The sequence below is a fragment of the Embiotoca jacksoni genome, unplaced genomic scaffold (genome assembly GCF_022577435.1).
Source record: "Embiotoca jacksoni isolate LCO1_2020_lvr unplaced genomic scaffold, fEmbJac1.0.p SCAF_11, whole genome shotgun sequence".
Lineage (NCBI taxonomy): Eukaryota > Metazoa > Chordata > Actinopteri > Embiotocidae > Embiotoca > Embiotoca jacksoni.
This window is the reverse complement of record NW_027185241.1, coordinates 15,652,795-15,671,267: the sequence shown is the minus strand read 5'-3', so window position 1 is coordinate 15,671,267 and position 18,473 is coordinate 15,652,795. Positions and strand designations below refer to the sequence as shown.

Sequence of the window (18,473 nt, the reverse complement as noted above, 5' to 3'; positions counted from 1 at the left end):
GTATTATTCATTTACTTTTTGGGATTATAATGAGATAAGGTTTGATTTTGGATATAAAACTATTATTTTCCTCAGAAACAGTTGCCTGGCTCTTGCAACAGGGTGGATCAATGACTCCCAACTGTCAATATAATGACACTCCACTGACAAAACGTGACATTACATCACCAGCTATGATTTTGTGTCGTTGTTGTTCCACGGCGTCATGTAAAATCTTCGCTTTTTTTTTTTAATTTTTTTTTTATGAATTAGTCGGTAAGTTGGTAAAAGCACTTTTTTCCGAGTCCTGAGCAGTATCAACAACTTTTCGCTGATGAGACAATAGCAGATAGTTCCATTTAATGCGGGAGAAACCATTCGGCTGCGGAAAAGGGGTGTCAGGAAATTGTCAAAACGCTCAGGCAGGCACCGAGGGTTTGCATTTGAGGGCAGGAAGTGGTGTGGTTTGCACTTTACGCTATGAGTAAACATGTTAAATAATGAACCGAAACCTATGCGTGACATGCAGATGACCGCGGAAAGGAATCCCGGCTTCAACCACTCCACCCCCCCACCCACCAACCCTCGGGACGGCTTGGACTCGACCTACTCAATCATGCACTTCAGCATACACTGCAAAGAGCATGCTTTCACCTTTAGGATTGTCTGTGCTTCTTGAAGTCACCCTGGATTACTCTTTTGGATAAAGCAGGTACGCAGATCTCCTGTCTCCTTCTTTTTTACACACACACACACACACACACACACACACACACACACACACACACACACACACACACACACACACAGCCACACACCCACACACACACACACACACACACACACACACACACACACACACACACACACACAGTATCGTGAACTAGCCCGTGTGTTTAGAATGGGCTGTAGGTGGAAGGCGATTGTCTGATCTTGATTTATAAATAGGTTACATACAGGCAGGGGGTGTAGTGGTTGATTTAAAGACATGTAACATGTATGACATGCTGTCGGTGATCATCTCATGGCAACATAACTAGAAGAAATCTATTTATTATTTCCACTTTTGTAGACACTCAATGACTTGCACGAGTTTGATTATACTCCTTATAATTGATGTAAATCATCCCACATGTCAACCTTCAAAAAGCACCCTAAACTTAAGTTTCTCAATTAGGAAGCGTTGGAATAAAAGCAGCACACATCCCTCACCGACACCGCTGAGGTGAAGCAAACTTTCCACCAGCTCACCACTCATCTCTTCCTTGAGTAATTTTTTTTTGTATAACACTCTATCATCACAGCATCAAAACACACAGATGGCAGTTATAGAGTTGTAAGTAGTGTTAAAAAGAGCAGCTCAGTGCAGAAAACATCCAAGAGGTGGAAGAACAGTCTCTTTTCTTCTTCTCGGTTTTTTTTTTTTTTAAAGATTGTTTTATTCACACGGAGACAGGCATACAGGGTGGAGGTGGACGTTAGGGAGGGGTAAAGAGGAGGAAGGGGGGGTGGGAGGGTATCCATATTAGGAAGTCGTGTCCTACATAATAGACATGGCACAACTGCCACTGAGCAAGGCAGGTGTCAGCAGTCGGAGCGGTGGCGTTTCTTATAAATCATTAGTATGAGGATCTGAAACCGCTGGAAGCTCTGCTGTGTCGCGGTGCTTCTTCTTTCAATCTCGGCGTCCTGCTAAAACTCACAATCTGCGTGCTGTGTGTGTGTGTGTGTGTGTGTGTGTGTGTGTGTGTGTGTGTGTGTGTGTGTGTGTGTGTGTGTGTGTGTGTGTGTGTGTGTGCGTGTATATGGTGTGTGTGTGTGTGTGTGTGTTTTGGGGGGCGGAAACATGTGGCGAGGGAGGAGTAAAAGGAGGAGGGGGTCGATCGGGTGTTTCGCGAGTGTGTGTGTGTGTGTGTGTGTGTGTGTGTGTGTGTGTGTGTGTGTGTGTGTGTGTGTGTGTGTGTGATGAGGGGGGTCTTTGCTTGTAACTTTTTTTTTCCTAAACGATGATGCACCTACAGGATGTGAGCCTGCTGTTATGGTAAAGGGACACAATGAGACTGAGCTGCGACTTCGGGGGGGGGGCTCAGTGTTAGACAATCCGAATTCATGACGTTTTCACGTTTCTCCTATACCTCCTTTATCTGACAGGTGACTGTACCAAAATGAGGATGTGTCTGTGCAGAAGTAAGAAGTCTAAAATCCCCGATCTCAGTGTGATCAAACTGTGGCACCCGCACGTCTTTTTTTTTTTTTTTTTGCGCACAAAGCCATTTGCGCATGTATGGATAAGCCTACTGGTGAGCTGGGGGACAACTGTTCAGTGTCGCCTCTTCTCAGGACACTTTATAATTAAATACACACACATGAACGCGCCAGCTGATCCCTGCTCCCTGATCGGAGGCTGTGGAGATGTAAACGACACAAAAACAGCGGAATGCGCGTCCTCTGCGTGCAGGACTGAGGTTCAGCGACAACACCGCTGGGACAAACTTTTTCTGCTTCTCCTTTTTTTTTTTTTTCCGCCCTCGATATTGTCCCCGGTGTTTCCCACACACACAGACACATATGCACAACACACACACACACACACACACACACACACACACACACACACACACACACACACACACACACACACAGGGCTTCTTTCCATTCACGGTGCGTTCAGGTGCTCCCATAAGCTCCGCCATTCCCATACTAGAGAACGTGATCAGAAATAGTGGAGGGTGATTTGAGGGTTGGAAAGGGTTGTTGGACCTCACTGTGACATTGTGACATGGTGGGGGTGTTCGGTGATCAGAGGTGTTCTATGAAGTGCACTTCCTTTACGTGAGGGAATAATGGGAAATGGTGTGGGCACATGTCTCAATCAATGTCAATATGAAAAAAGTGAGAATTTTGTTGTTACCACAACAACCAACACTCTCTTCTAATCTAAATAAATATTGCCATGTCTAACATCTATTTAGATGGAAAGTTAAATATATGTTTTTCTATTGTTGATTAATTTTCCAATAAATCAAAAACATCTTTTAAGTTTATAAAAGCCACAAACTGGTGTCTTAAAATGTTGCCTGAACATTCTATATATATTTGGCTCAGACTATTTACTAGATAATAATAATTATTGATCATCAAAATATGTCACCAATTAATTGACGTATCTATTAACAACATATCGAACCACCACTAAACACAGTTCCTTATAATAGCCTTATATTATAACCAATAGCTCATTATACAAAGCCCCCATGTTGGACCTCTAATTCGGGGTACATAGGATTAGCCAGTAGATATTCTATGGAAGAAAAAAACCATTAATAATATATCGCGGATTGCTCCATTTTTTTGTTTTACCTCGTTACTGACTTTAGAAGTCCTAACAATTGTTACTATCTTGGAACGACGACATTTCGGACAACACCTGAAGGCAGCACCAGTGAAACGACAAGAGACGAGCGAGAGACAGAAACATTGAAGGGAGAGAGAGAGCGAGAGAGAGAGCGAGAGAGAGAGAGAGAGAGAGAGAGAGAGAGGAACCGGTACTGTTGTACAACAGAAAGAGACAGGAATTCGCCTGAGATAATAATAATAATAATAATAATCGATTTTTGAGCAAAGTTGCTCCGCGGGTCGCTGCTGTCAGTCACAGCACCGGAGGATCCAGAGGATCTCCTCTGGATCTCTGCTGGATCTGGACTCTTTACGTCTGGGGAGCTGCACCGGTCTTTTTTAATTTTTTTTACGAGTGTTTGAGCTCAGCGGTGTTTTAACTGGTAAGGAAGTGCCTGTATATAATTATTATTTGTTATTTTGAGGGTGTGTTCAGTCGGGGCTGCCGCTGCCGCTGCTCCTGCAATCTTTGGCTATTACATACTTTAGTTTTTAACCCAGTCATTTCCTATAAGAGTGGAAAGAGAGAGAGAGAGAGAGAGAGAGAGAGAGAGCGAGAGAGAGAGAGCGAGAGAGAGAGAGAGAGAGCGAGAGAGAGAGAGAGAGAGAGAGAGAGAGAGAGGACTGATTAGAAATGGGCAGCAAAAAGTGCATGTGCTTCAGTGGAGATAAGGGTCATTTTGAGGAATGTTTGACTGATAACAGAGAGGAACCTTGCGAAAAAAAAGAGCCACATTAATCTTGTGATACACTCAGGAATGGTGCTATTCTAATAACAGGCAAAATGAAGTTCCTTAAAGGAATTTAATAGTAATATTATAATAATGTTGTAAAGTAGGAGGCTATAACAGCGCCATTAACTCAGCCTTCTAACCAGCTGCAGGAGTCCTTGAAGTGACTAGCTATAGGTGATAAAGAAAAAGAAAAAGAAAAATCCATTATGCTAAGGTCACTATAAAAGCTATTAAACATAAAGGATACCTATTATAGGAATATTATGGGATTGTCATGGGGATCCTCCTTCAGGGCCAGGCTGGAATAGTTATCAGAGAAGATCGTTATGTAAAAGCATGGAGAGTGAGAGGGAGGAGAGTACGCGCACGCGCACGTGTGCCAAAACCTGCTCACCTTCATTTAGTTTGTAGAAAGAGAAGCACTAATGATAATGTGAGACGGGGTTAAAAAAATAAACAAAGTAAAAACTAGGCGTTGTCTTATCTGGTGTTGATGGAATTTTGACTTCCAGTAGTACACTAAATAGTGTGTGTGTGTGTGTGTGTGTGTGTGTGTGTGTGTGTGTGTGTGTGTGTGTGTTTTTTGGGGGGGGGGTGCTATCGGTGGAATGTGCACAAATACACACAAAACGTTATAATATTCATGTGTGTATCGTAATTGAATGAGTTTAGTGTCTTTTAGCTTCTCTACATCTGTGCAGCAGTACGTTGTGATGTAAAGGTTGTACAGTCTACAGTCCCTCAATGTTTCAGTAATTATCTGTTACAAATTGACAGTGTGCGTGAGATCCTCAGCTGCAACTTTTCTCTACTTGATGGTCCCACCCCCCTCACCCCCCCCCCTCACCCCCCCCCCCTCCCCCCCCCCTCCCGGCTCCTTTGAGATTGACTCTATGTGGTGCACTGTTTTCCTCTGTGGTAGTCGAGAGATACAGCAGTTTCTTCAGTGTAAGGTCACACACACATGCTTACAGAAAGAGAAAGAAATAGAGAGCAGAGGGAGGGAGGGAGGGGAGGGCAGGGAGGGGAGGGAGGGGGTAAGAGAGGCAAAGCGTTGTTTTGCAGACAGGATTACATTGTCTCCCTCATGTCGGATTTCAAACATTATGTTAAACATTTCTCCTTCAGCCTGCAACTCTCACTCTGCTGTTAAAGCTACCAGTGAATCCAACGCCGGCAGGCACTGCAGCGCAATAAATGATCCAACTTCCCCAAATTGACTGTTAGATAATAAATAGCCCTTAAGAGCGCCACCTGTTCTCCAACTCGTGAACAGTACCAAGGATAGATTTGAAGGTAAACACATTTAATCAGCAGATAACTGCTTTTCTGTCCAGACTTTAGATCAAACGTCTTTTTTAAATGTCTGCTAAAGATGAAGGAAATCCACAAAACGGAGTAACTCCACCTGAAGATTTCAGTGTTGGGAGTATTGTTCTTTGTGAGTTTTGCCACACGAGTACATATTCAGTGAAGTCACTTGTTCAGCATTGGAAAGAAAGGTGAAAGAGGAGCATGACCTATGTTTAAAGGTGACTTCTTGTCGCTGTCAGTTGACTAATACAAATGTGATTCATGTCCAAACTTCAAAATGACAAACAAAAATGGGACTTTTTTCACAGATGCCTCAAACAGATCCCTCGAGAGATCGCACATGAAGCTTTTTTTTTTTCCTTTTTCCATTCTGCGTCTTTTCATACACTGAATAAATGCTGCATACATTTGGCTTTTGTCAATAGGGCTGTTTGTCTAGCTTGTGTGCTTACTTTTCCATCCCGGCATTTATCATGACCAAACTTTCAACTCTGTCTTGACTCTTTATCTCTCCCAAAGATTTGACTTATTTTTTTTTTGCAAAGTTCACCCTCACCCCCCTATTTTTTTTTTTTTCCTGTATCTGTGGGAGTAAAATTAGCAATTTCATTTTTTTTTTGTTTTTTTTATTTTTTTTGTCTTGTCCCTTCAGTATGTGGAAGTGTTTTATTGGTCTGGCGAGAAACAATGAGGACAAGGCAGGGCTTTGTGGTGGCAGAAATGCATTTTTAACCCATGTGAATGAATGGCGCCTCACATTCCACAGCAGCAGGCCCTTTACTGAATGGCAGCACTAACTCCGCTGTTTTCATTACTCATTACTGCCTTGTGCCTTTTCACCATGGACATAGTCATTTACCTTCACCTAATGACAAGGGGGCTCAACACTATAATAGCTGCCATACTGCAGTTTTTTTCAAGGTAATATCACTGTATTGGAGGTGCGGCAAACCTTTGTTGTCTTCTTTAAAAAGAAAAGAAAAAAAAAATCATAAATAGCTGGTTCTGATGGATTGTTTTCACACTAGCTGAAGATATTAAAGGTATAATCCCAAACAAATATATTAACAACAGATCTTATGACACTAATGAATGGTTTACTTGTACTGATGAACCCAAAGAGAATTATCACCCAACATTTGCATTTCACCTCGGCTCTGCGTAAATGTAGTGACTTTTAGCCTGTTGTTTTGGTTTTCTGGAGCATTAAGCGGCGAGATGAACAAGTGTTGTCCATTTTAGTTGTTGGAGATTGAAACAGAGCTAAAAGTATCATAAATGTTGGACTTATATTTGCAAGGTGTCCAGAAACACAAGTCTGAATGAATGAATGTTTCGTAATATCTGCTGGATGTGGCAATCGTTTGCTAACTGTTAACCAAATCAACTTAAAGGGTGATAATATGGCAACCTTGTTTCTGCTGCCCCCTTTCTTTCTCAAAACATCACGTAATGCAGATTTCTGAATAATAGACAGGGCTTATGACGTTGGTCTGCAAAATCTGCTTTCTTCTGGATGTAGCACAAGACGTTTTTTACAACCAGGTCTGTGTTTCTCCCCAGGTGCCCCGGCTCTCTCCTTGTTTGTTTCTCTTGTGGAAAATGGCTTTGGTTTAAGTGTCTAAATCCCCAAGTAGAGAATTGTGGAAAGATGAAAAGCTGTTTATTTTCATGCCATACTGACAAGCATTAGCATGGAGTGAGTTCTCTGTGGGTGGTATCCAAAACTTGGAAAATTAACTAAGAATTGGGTTGTACTGTACAAATACATCTGTAAATATCTCATATTTGACACTTTTCTGATGTTTTATTAGCAGCATTGATATCCATAAGACAATATTTTGAGTTTAATTACCAAATATCGTCTCGGTATAGTTTACAAGTCCACTTTAAAGTTCCCCTCTGGATCTTTAGATCTAAAGAACAGGCTGTTTCGTTTATGTGTCTTTAAGTTGTATTGATATCACTGACCCTCTCTCCTGATTGGCTGACACTTTTCTGAGTGACACGCGCCCTGGCCAACCAGGACCAGAGGTTAGCTCTGGTCCTGTAGCTTGCTCACTTCATGATACAATGACTGCTCGATGTTTTCCGCGGCTGTGCTGACAGCGGACATATGACACGGGCGTGAGTTTGTGACATCACAAACTTATAGAAGTCCAAACGGCCCAACCAAATGCCACAGTTCCTAAATACAGACCCGTGTGCATTTCTTTATTGACACTTTGACAGAGTTTATATATACCTAGACATGCTTTATAATCAAAAAAGAAATGGAAATATGAATTTATACAATAAGGGACCTTTAAGTGGTAATTTGATTCTATTCAGTCCTTTTTTGACTCAAATAACTACCCTGCTTTGATTCCTTATCTTTGTCTCAACTGTTTGTGTTGATGCTGTATGTCTTTGATCTATATGAGAAAACCCCAAAGACAGATATGTTTTCCTACCCAGTCAGTTGGGCTGAAGTCATACTCTCCCCGTTCTTTCTTTCAGCTCATCTCTGTTGTGCTTTAGATTGTATCAATCCTTTCTACATGAAAGCAAATATGTATCTGCCTTCATAGGTTTAGATAACTTTCTGTGGCATATTGCGGTTGGAGCATGGCAAGAGGCAGCAAACAAGAAGTGTAAAAACCTATTTTAACAGCTGTTCCTTCAGTTGTTACGAAACAACAAAAAAAGAAAAAACAGTAAGAATTGAAGCTTCCTTTGCTGGTGGTCCAGACAGCCGCATCAATTTAATACAAAGTCTAGTGTCTATTCTGTGGTGGTGGCATTGATTCCCTGCTACATGGCGGGGGTTTCCACTCTGAAAGGGCAATCTCTCTGTGTTATCCTAGAAACACCAAGCTCCTGGATTAAATTATAAATGAGCTCTCCATGGGAAACGTATTGCTTACTGCCTCGGATAATCAGAAGGAATTTACATTTGCCATCATCCTACACATTTCCAGAGAATATTTAAATCCACTCTTCACTTCTTACATGCCCATTTTTTCTTGAAACTTGGGTAACAGGTGGGTAGCTAATCCCTTTATTTGGGTCACACCTGCACCCTCCCCACCCATATGGATCAATACAGTCCCTGCCAAGCCAAGTAGCACTGTCCAGGTACTAAACCGGGAAGCCCGATAGCTGTCTAAATTAGACCCAAAGAAAATTATGTGGTAATCGGAGGATTAAGATAGGAGAGGGGTTAGGGGTTAGAGTTGGTGGGGGGGTAGGGGAGGTGCTGGCCGGGGGGATTTAGGCACAGGGCCATTTTAGCCTTCGCCCATTGTGACAGGGGTGGGGAGAGAAGAATGCTGCTTGTTTTTCATTAAACCTGCACAAACATGATATCTACCAGGAAATTGTTATCTTCAAACTTTACCATTATAACAAGGATTCAATGTTGCTGTGGTGGAAAGCCCCACTGAAACAGCATGAGACTGGGACTCAAAAACTCCCCACCGAAAACCATTCTGGATAGATTTATTACAGGCAACAACTGGCTGAAGAAATAAAAATAGTTAAAGATTTATACAGTATATACCTACTTTATTCCTCCTCCCTACTTGTTTCAGTGTTAGCTGTCTTTTTCGGGGTCACTGATAAAACAAGACGGAGCACAGGTCCTGTCAAAGTAACAGCAGCTGAATGTAGGTGTGGGAACAACCCACACTAATTAGCTGTAGCTAAACTCCATGTTTTAGTTTTTTTTTTTTTTCAATACGTGTCACCAAAGTCACATTTTAAATACTCTCATTTGTACACATTCACCGAGAGGTTAATGCAAACAGTTTGTGAGAAAATTAATTTAAATTGGAGCTACATTATAATAAAGCCGGCGCTTATTAAATGATTCCACAGTGAATGCTGTCATTAAAAAACAAAGGGCACACCTGCTTTTCAATTCAATAACTGATCTATGACACATATAAAGGAAACATTCACAGTGCTGAGCACATTTCCTCATTTATTACGGTTGCTTGTAGTCGTTAGTGACAATAATTTAACAAGATCTATTTCCTGGTATTGGAAGTTTCCTCATTTGACTGCTCACATATGCAATAAAAAAGTTACAAATAATAAATCTTTTTATTTGTAACCCTTACTAAAATATCAGTATGACCAATACAATTGGAGTGCCAATGTGTAATAAATAAAATCTTTATCTGACACGTGTCTTAAGTATTTGCAACTGTTGGCATTTGCCTTCAAATGGGGTTTCCTTCACTAGATTCACAAGAACAGTCAAAATGAAAGTCACCCTCTTGTGGGACTGATGACCTCTGAATTTTCTGAAATCTCAAAGTTTGCATGTTGTGGAAGTTAATTTTCGTTGAATGGGGAGTCATTTTAGAATTAAATCCACAACATAATCCTGCTGTTTTCAATAGTTGTTGGATTACTCATCTAAAGTGTGATTGTCAGATTTCAGTCCTGCAGTTCCTGCAGATGTTTCACAATAAAAGCTTCGCTAAGAATGAAGGGTTTCTATCTTCTGAAACGGTAGAGGGCTTTTAGTTTGAAAGTTGAGTTAAGTTTATATTAAGTTTATATTCACAGGGCCATGCGGTAACTTTATGACAGCAAATAGGAGCGGCTCAAGACAACTGCAAACATTTAATTTCCTTATTTGGAGAAAAAAGTGGCAGAGTGTCACGTTACAATACACCTATGAATTTGATAATACGTCTGAAGAAAATGAGCCTCATCCAGCCTCTTCTGTCATTCTGCATTTGCATTTCGTGCACTACGTTAACTCATCTCTGGTAAAATCCATCACAACAATAACACCGTTGGTTGTCTGTTTTCTTGTTTGTTTAAATATTTGCATTATTGTTTAGTTAGTTTTAATTTAATTTAATTATTCTATTTTATTTTATTCTATTTTATTGTATATACTGTGCATTTTATATTTTATATTTTACTGTTGTTTTATTGCTTTCCTGTACCTATAATGCTGCTGTAGTGAAAAAAAATTCCCCTTGTGGGATTAATAAAGTATCTATCTATCTATCTATCTATCTATCTATCTATCTATCTATCTATCTATCTATCTATCTATCTATCTATCTATCTATCTATCTATCTATCTATCTATCTATCTATCTATCTATCTATCTATCTATCTACGTTTGCTGCTAGCTTGCTAAATTGTCAGCCTCTGTGGCTTCTGGACGCCGTCCACATTGCGGTTGCCTAGCAACAGTGTTCTCACGATTTAACCACTTGAAGGCCGAGCGATTTCCCATGTCGTAACCACGAGCTCACCAGGTCCATTTGAAGGCAGCAACTCTGCAAATAATCCCAATCACAAATTGCATTGACATACGACACGACAGCTACCACTACTTCCACTTATAGTTGTACTAATAAATAGAGCCCGAACGATTCTGGATTATTGGGATTAATGCAGATGCCGATATTAGGGAGTAAAAATATTCCGATACCAATATATCAACCAATATTCTTTATATTTATACTGGGCATACAGTATATATGAACACAAATTGTTTGCAGTAATCCATCACATGTGCTTATCAACCACTTTTGACACTTGTGACAAAGATATGTAAAGGAGGCAGGTTATTTTACAGTTTATTGTCCACAATCAGTGCACTGAAACTTCACTGGGAATTTAATCACTATAAATAACTATAAAACACAAATAGAAAAATGTCTGGTTACCACAGTCATCTTTTCTGCATTTAATTTTGTAAAAAATATTTTTTTATGTGCTACCATATTATGCCGACGCTGATATCTGTAATAGGCCGATATCAGCTGATAAAATTTGCCGGCTGATGTATCGTTCAGGCTCTACTAATAAATAATAATTTCACCAACTGTAGAAAGGCTGAAACTACCACTTAAAATCAGTGGTGGGCCTCACTCAGGGGCTGATAATCTGATAATCGGTTCGATATCGACCCCATTTATCAATGCCACCCTGTATTAGCTGAGGACACTGACAGCGGCTCGAGCCTGCAGTGATGCAAGCAGCTTTAGAGCATGTTGCCAGTGCATAGATTTCATCAGTTGAATTGAGCAGGATGTGTTGGAGTTTTGCAGTAAAAGCGACTCCCACTTCAGCTCAAATGGAAGCCCGTTTACTACATTACAAGCTGCGTTATCCATCACCGTCACTCACGCTGATTCTCCCGTCTTACACATTATTGATGATCCAATGAAATACAAAAAAAAAAACACAAGCGTGTTCACAGCGCTGAGCTGAATGTGCTGGATTCATTAGCGGCGCTTATCAGGTTTGAGCTGACATAGTGATCATAGTTAATAGATTTCTGCCTGCGCCTATGAACTGACGCGTGGCATTGTTGCTGTGATTGCTGCGGGATTAAAGAAGAGAAATAAGCTTAGCTGGGAGAAACAGCCCAGCGAACCACGTGGCTGTGATCAGGGATTGAGAGAGAGAAGGGGAGAGCTGCCGCGGGAAGGAACAGCACTCTTTGTCCAGCCCAGATGTCACTGTAGTAGACTACCATTATTGATCCACTGCTTCACACACATCCTGCAAACAACACACATATGCACTCAGGGTCTAATTAGACAGAATAAAAATGGAAATTTAAGAAATAATACTGTCAATTTGGTGACATAAATATCTTTTACTATTAAATGTATTCTTTACTTTTTTGAAAATTAATCTCTCAGTTTGAACCTAGATGGAAAATGCACTTTTCTCACTGTTTTGATGTGTCTATTAAAGTAATGACCCATGATATTAAACGTCATATTAAATGGCTTTAAGCACATTTTGACATATTTTACACAATACATGATATCTTGCAGTTCCCTAATCGTTTGTAAAACAAGCTTTTCTGGCTCCTGCATTCTTTCTACTTCGTCTATCTAGTCTAGACCAGATGGCCTTCTTCATATTTGATCGACCAAGATGACACACAAACATAGTATGTAGGTGTCTGTGTGTTTTGCAGGGCTCGGTAGGGAGGGGACATGGCACCCTAACTTAATCCAAACTCACAGCAGCCCAGAGGGCATTAAGGGTGGGTGGGGGTTGGGTGAACTGTTTCCTAAGCAGAGAGGCTCCTTTTCAGCACTCTGTCCCAGTTAATCAACACACTCCAAATTTTTAAAAAAAGGTCTTGAACTACAAAAGTGTAGATTATTTTTTCTTTTTCTTGGGAAAATCCAGCGCTGTGCAGTACGTTTTAGTTTTTTTTTTAGAAGTTAGCAGAGGTGATATCCACCATAGCAGTGCAGACAAAGAAAGGAATGTCACTAATCACTTTATGATTTATCTGTTATAAACTGATTGATAAGTGAATTCTGGGAACTAGGGAGCAGAAGTTGGAAACTATAAGCAAAACAAACAAAATAAAAAAAAAGAAAGAAATTATGGATTATCACTTTAAAAGTATTTGCAAACATTTTCCACTTTTTATTATCACTTTAGTTTCATGTGATGCAAATATGCAACTGCCACTTACTCCAATCCTACACACACACACACACACACACACACACACACACACACACACACACACACACACACACACACACACACACACACACACACACACACACACACACGGTATTACCTTATCTCACTCGAGGAACTACCATTGTTACTCCATTTGAGTATTTAAAAACAACTTCGAATAAAACAAACTTCAATGCCTGCTCTCTACTTCTCCTTTCGACTTCATGCATCTCAAGTGCCCCATATTCACTACATCATCTATTAGTCCCTAAAAGTCTTTTCTCTCCTTTTTTTGGGTACAGAATCAGAGAGAATAGAAGAGAGTGGATGTAGTTTGTTCAAACTGCAGGCCAGTGATGTTACATGTCTGACTAACTTAGGGAAACAAGATGGAAATGTCTCCGGGCTACTGCAGCTAATCATTCAGCCCACAGAGGAACTGATCGTTAGCCGCTGATGTCAGCCTAACCTTGCCGCGATGTATTTCACTGCTTTGTGTGTGTGTGTGTGTGTGTGTGTGTGTGTGTGTGTGTGTGTGTGTGTGTGTGTGTGTGTGTGTGTGTGTGTGTTTGTGAGAGAGGGTATATATGGATGAAAATGAGGACTTTAGCCTGTCTAAAAAAATGTTCGCTGATCATTATAGAGGAGAAAAACATGATGTATCGCCTTAGTTATGGGAATACAACATAAACATGCAACAACTAGTATAACAAATACATGCTCCCAAAGTATGAGATTGTATTGCTTTTTAAATGAGCAACACTGTTATTGACGTATGTCCTTTTTGCTGTTGGAAAAGGAAAGAAATCCCTCTATAGTAGGGCAGATCCACTCATATGGAAATATAGAGGGCAGTTTGACTTCTCCTTTTACCCACAGAAATTGTTGGCTGTCTAAAAATGAGTCAAAATAATGAATAATAGAAACAAGTGATCATTTTTCTTTATTGGGAAAGCTTCACTATATCAAAGCCCAATGGAGAAAATACAAATATGGGTAAATACTTAGTGTGAAACCTCTGTGAATACAACTAACAGAGTCGTACTCTATATATTGTCCTAATGGTGAAGGGAATATACAGGCATTTAGGAAGCAGTAACAGAAGGTGCTCAAGCAGGGTCAAGTAGGCTTCAGGGTCACTGAGGAAAGAGGTGAGGAGGAGGAGGAGGAGGAGGAAGAGGGTCGCCCAGGGGCTAATGAGCTCACCCGAAATCCATGTGGATCAGAGATACAGTTCAACTCCCAGGCATGCGTGCAAGATGAATCCAATCTGGATGCAGAAGCAGGTTGGAGGCCATGTGCATCCTTCATCTATTCTCAGGGATGCTTTTTTCAGCAAGGAAGGTACAAGGGGAGAGGAAAAATATGTGAAATACCTTCTCTTTTTACTTTTTTTAAATTTATATTCTCCATTTCATATGGCTGGAGGGCCACAGTCTACAGACAAGAATATCACAAATACTCAAGTGTTGTTATGACTGTGAGTGATATACATTACAGTCTCTCAAGCGAGACCCTTGTTATACCCCCAGATTGTCGAGATTATTTTAGCTCTTCGTGTCCTCCTGTTCCACAAGATGGTTGTATTACATAATATTAAAGGGAGAGTGCACTGATTTACAGGTTTTGGGAAATTTGTGGGGAAAAATAGTTATATAATGCCTTTTGTATCTCCAGAGGGAGCCGCGTGAAGTCTGATAAAGGTCCGGAAGTGATGCCACTTGAGTCAGCTTTGGCCGGGACCAAACACTATAAATTTGAAAATTAGAAAAAAATCTGGGAGTGTGGGGTTTCAAAGAAGTGAGTTTACCAGACCTCTGTAGCCCGTCCCTCCATCTCTGCTTGAGGTTAGTGGTTCAAGGTTATATTAGCTGCTACTAGCATCACACACCTGAATCTGCAGCAAATATTTCAGTTTTTTGGCATCAGAAAGATGTGCACAAGGTGCCCTTTGGTCTTGGCAATGTGACCACCCAGGTCGAAGGTGGAGGTCATGTGACTAAGACAACAGAGCGACAATGTCTATGATGGATGGAGGTTTTGGGGGATTGGAAAGAACAAACACATGGACTTTAACATGAAAGAGACATGTTTCAGTCTGAGAAAGCAAAAGTCAATGTGGATTTCCTTTAAGTAACATAAGTAAGTTACATAAAGCAACGTAAATTACATGACATATGTAACAAATATTACATACATATTTTAATCCAAACTGTAATCTGTTTTGAACTCTGACTAAGTCGTTTCGGTGACTAAACCTGAAACTCCTTGTGCATGTGTATGAGTTGCCAAAGGACTCAAAGGACAGACGGCTGTGGGCTTTGACAAAATGGCAGTATTTGAAGCCTCGGGATGAGAATGGGTTTGAATCTGTCTTAACTGTTGGCAGTAAAGTTGCATTGTGGGTAATGTAGGTACCAAAACTTGACAAGCCATGATGGCGATCATTAAGGGTTAAAAGTGTCCAGCGTCCCAGTTTGTAAACCCTTGAGTACACCATCTGACTACTGACTGGATGTTTCTATACTGGACAGTGTAGTCCAAATAGCAGGTGTGTGTGTGTGCCAGTATGCGATTTAAGGCACAGCCATTATCTCCGGATCTACTGCATTGACTCTGATCCACATTTCTAACTATATTTTTAAACTATCCATTGTTAACTGTATGTATGGCAGTCTACACCTGGAGGGATTGTCTAGGTATATCCAGGGTATTTACACTGTTAAGCGCACAATGATTTTTTACCGTATCTGGGTTTGTTCTCCCACATTGTGTTTCCTGGGCTGCTGTCGGCTGCTTCCCTCAGTTCCCAGCTGCCTCTCTGCCCGTCTGTTGCTCGGGGGCCTTGCAGTCAACTACACAGGAAAGAAGAGACCAAAGATAGGGAGCTTTTTAGCACCTTCCTCCCCCTTCTTTCCCCCCAGCTTCCCACCACCACAACACACACAACCCTACCGCCCCCGACAACCAGCAGCAGCAGCAGCACCAGCAGCAGCAGCAGCAGCAGCACTCTTGATGTTTTATAAAGAATCCCCCAGCACACTAACACCCTCCCTTCAGCAAGCCCCCTGGCCTCAGTGCCCTGTTCCTACATTGTATCCAGATGTGAGGAGGATAGTTGAGGGGAGGACGGTAGGGGCCCCTGGTACTGCCCACCTCTTCCACTCCCAGGCCCAAACAGATCATACCAAACACATCCTAAAAACTGGGGCTTTTCCAGTATTATGACCTCCCTAGAAACAAGAGTGAGACCAGCTGAGTAAATCTACTCCTCTTATCTTATGAACACAATTTAGATTTCAACATTTTATCATGTTTTGAATAGTACACACAACAACAAACATCGCAATGACTGCTTCTGCGTTTTTTTTCCCCCTCAAACTGAAACCATAGAGATGAAAATCTGTTGCTCTTGAGTGCGACTGGCTGTGATCATCTAATCCCTGGCTGCACAACTCTATTTAAAGAGCATAGCCGCTAATCCCATCAGATTATACCTGACCAACTCCACAAAATCACCCAATTAATAGTCTTAAGGTTGGTCACAAAAGCCTGTCTTCCCTAAAAAAGAGACCCCAATAAATCAGATAGAAAAAATATGACCATTTATGGAGCCCTAATCTCACGCTTAGTCTCAAACAGAGAGGCAGGCAGGATCCACGGTCAGGACTCCTTGACTAGAACCAGAGCTGACAATGGGAAAAATTACATATCTGCATTTTTATATGAGCTGATGTGTTACTTTGCAGTCAATCATGTTGAAACCATTTTAGTCTGAGATGTAAATTATCCTCAGGTACTATGAATATACCATCTCGGATGTTGGAGCTGGCTGCTGCTGCATAGTCTGATACCTGTAAGTGCATATTGATTTTCACAACTACAGTGAGTTTGAGTCCCAGAAGCAGTTGGTATGCTTAGATTTAACTACCTGGGCAGCAGACTCCGCAGGCATCCCTGTGCCAGATAGATCTGAGCTGGAGGTTTGTGTGATATACTTGTATGCATTAGCTTTTTTTTTTAAAAGGCTGGTACTGCCATCTTTTTAATTCCAGCAGCAAATCATATTCATGCCAAAATTTCTGTATTTATTAAACTGCCAATGTTTTATATTTTCTAACTTTTATGGAATTCCAAATCGACAGAAGCCCCTGAAAACAACAACAACAACACATTGCAATGCTTACTACTAGTGCTGCGAATCAAACGTGTGGAACCAATTCTGAACAGCTCATTAGAATCAGCTCGATGCATGAGGTATTGATTAAAACGGCAATAAATACAGTGTTTAATCAATTAAGACGCATCATATCAACAGTACCGGATACATAGCAGTGAGTGTCGTCTGTGCGATCTGCAGTAAATTATTGTTGTATCACACCAATCTCTTGTGTATACAGCATGATGCAAGTGCAGCTCATAATTGCTGCTGTATGTACAATGTTTACAACGAGACTCTTTCTGATACTCCCATACTTTGCTATCTTGGATTCATACAAATACATGCAAGTTTACCAGCAGACTTGTGTCTTTGTGCGCACTCGTCTCGTTAGAAGCGAGTCGTCTCCATTTTTAGCAAACCCTCCTGCAGTCGGTGTGCGGTAAAGTCATGCGGTAAAGTGTGTGTTGTGTAAAGCTGTCCACCGGTGCGAGGTGGAGAGACTGGCTGCACGTAATCCTCTGTCGCTTATTTCATGTGGAACAGGCCTGTTGGTTTGCAGCAGTGGCTGATACAGGTAGCTCCCTCTGGAAGAACCTCATCTCTACGGGGGAGAGCCGCGCAAACACCACTGCTTGATGCAACATTTGCCAGCTCCTATGTTAACCTCAGTTGCTCCTCCGAATAAACAGCTCAACATTAATTGGAAGGCAAAGTCAAGCTGGCACATCTGAAAATGTCTCACATTTCAAAAAATGTTTTTTTACTCTGACCCCATAATTTGCCAGCATACAAAACTGAACATTGAAAACGAGGCTGGACGGATAAGATTACTACACGACTGTTACTGCGACTTTTGGGGGGCTAATTTCAGTTTTTGACAAAATAATACTTCAGCTAACATATTGTAAGAACTAAAGGAAAAGAGAACCAAGTCTCACCGTGAGCCCACAGCCACACCATTGCTCTGTAAGACCATAATTAGGCACTGTGTTGTGCTTACAGCTGAATGCTTACAGAAGCATGCTAATATAGTCACAGCTACAGTAATGACACGCTGCCCTCTCGCAGGTTTATTCTTTACCATCTTCACCATTTTAATTTAGCATCTTAGCATGCATTTGCTAATTAGCTCCGAACACTGCACAAATATGACCAGTTATACCCAAATAATACCAAATGCTGTTGTGATTTGGCCTATGGTTATTGAGGCGTTTGACTCAAAACCGCAGATGTTAAGATTTAAGTTAAAGATTCTTTGATGTGTGTTAACATCAAACATTGAACATCGTATGGCTCCCAGCTGCTCCCACCAGACAGCGAAGAAAAACACACATCCTACAGAACACATAGAATAAGACGAAAGCTCAACTGAACCATTTCATCAAACATATAGAAATGAAATGCTTGTACGTTGTATATGTAAAAGTGGGAC

At 41.0% G+C, this 18,473-nt stretch overlaps 1 protein-coding gene across 2 annotated transcripts in view; it reads left to right on the top strand.

Annotated features, from left to right (window-relative positions):
• Window positions 1-604: 604 nt before the first annotated feature.
• Window positions 605-18,473, top strand: part of znf516 (zinc finger protein 516) — a 47,997-nt gene continuing 30,128 nt past the window's right edge. The window contains exon 1 of one of the 2 annotated variants that reach the window (XM_069143338.1): window positions 605-691. The gene's annotated coding sequence lies outside the window, so the exon portion shown is untranslated. Of the gene's footprint in view, window positions 692-3,032; window positions 3,759-18,473 lie in introns of those variants that run through there. The other variant, XM_069143337.1, reaches the window with a different exon arrangement.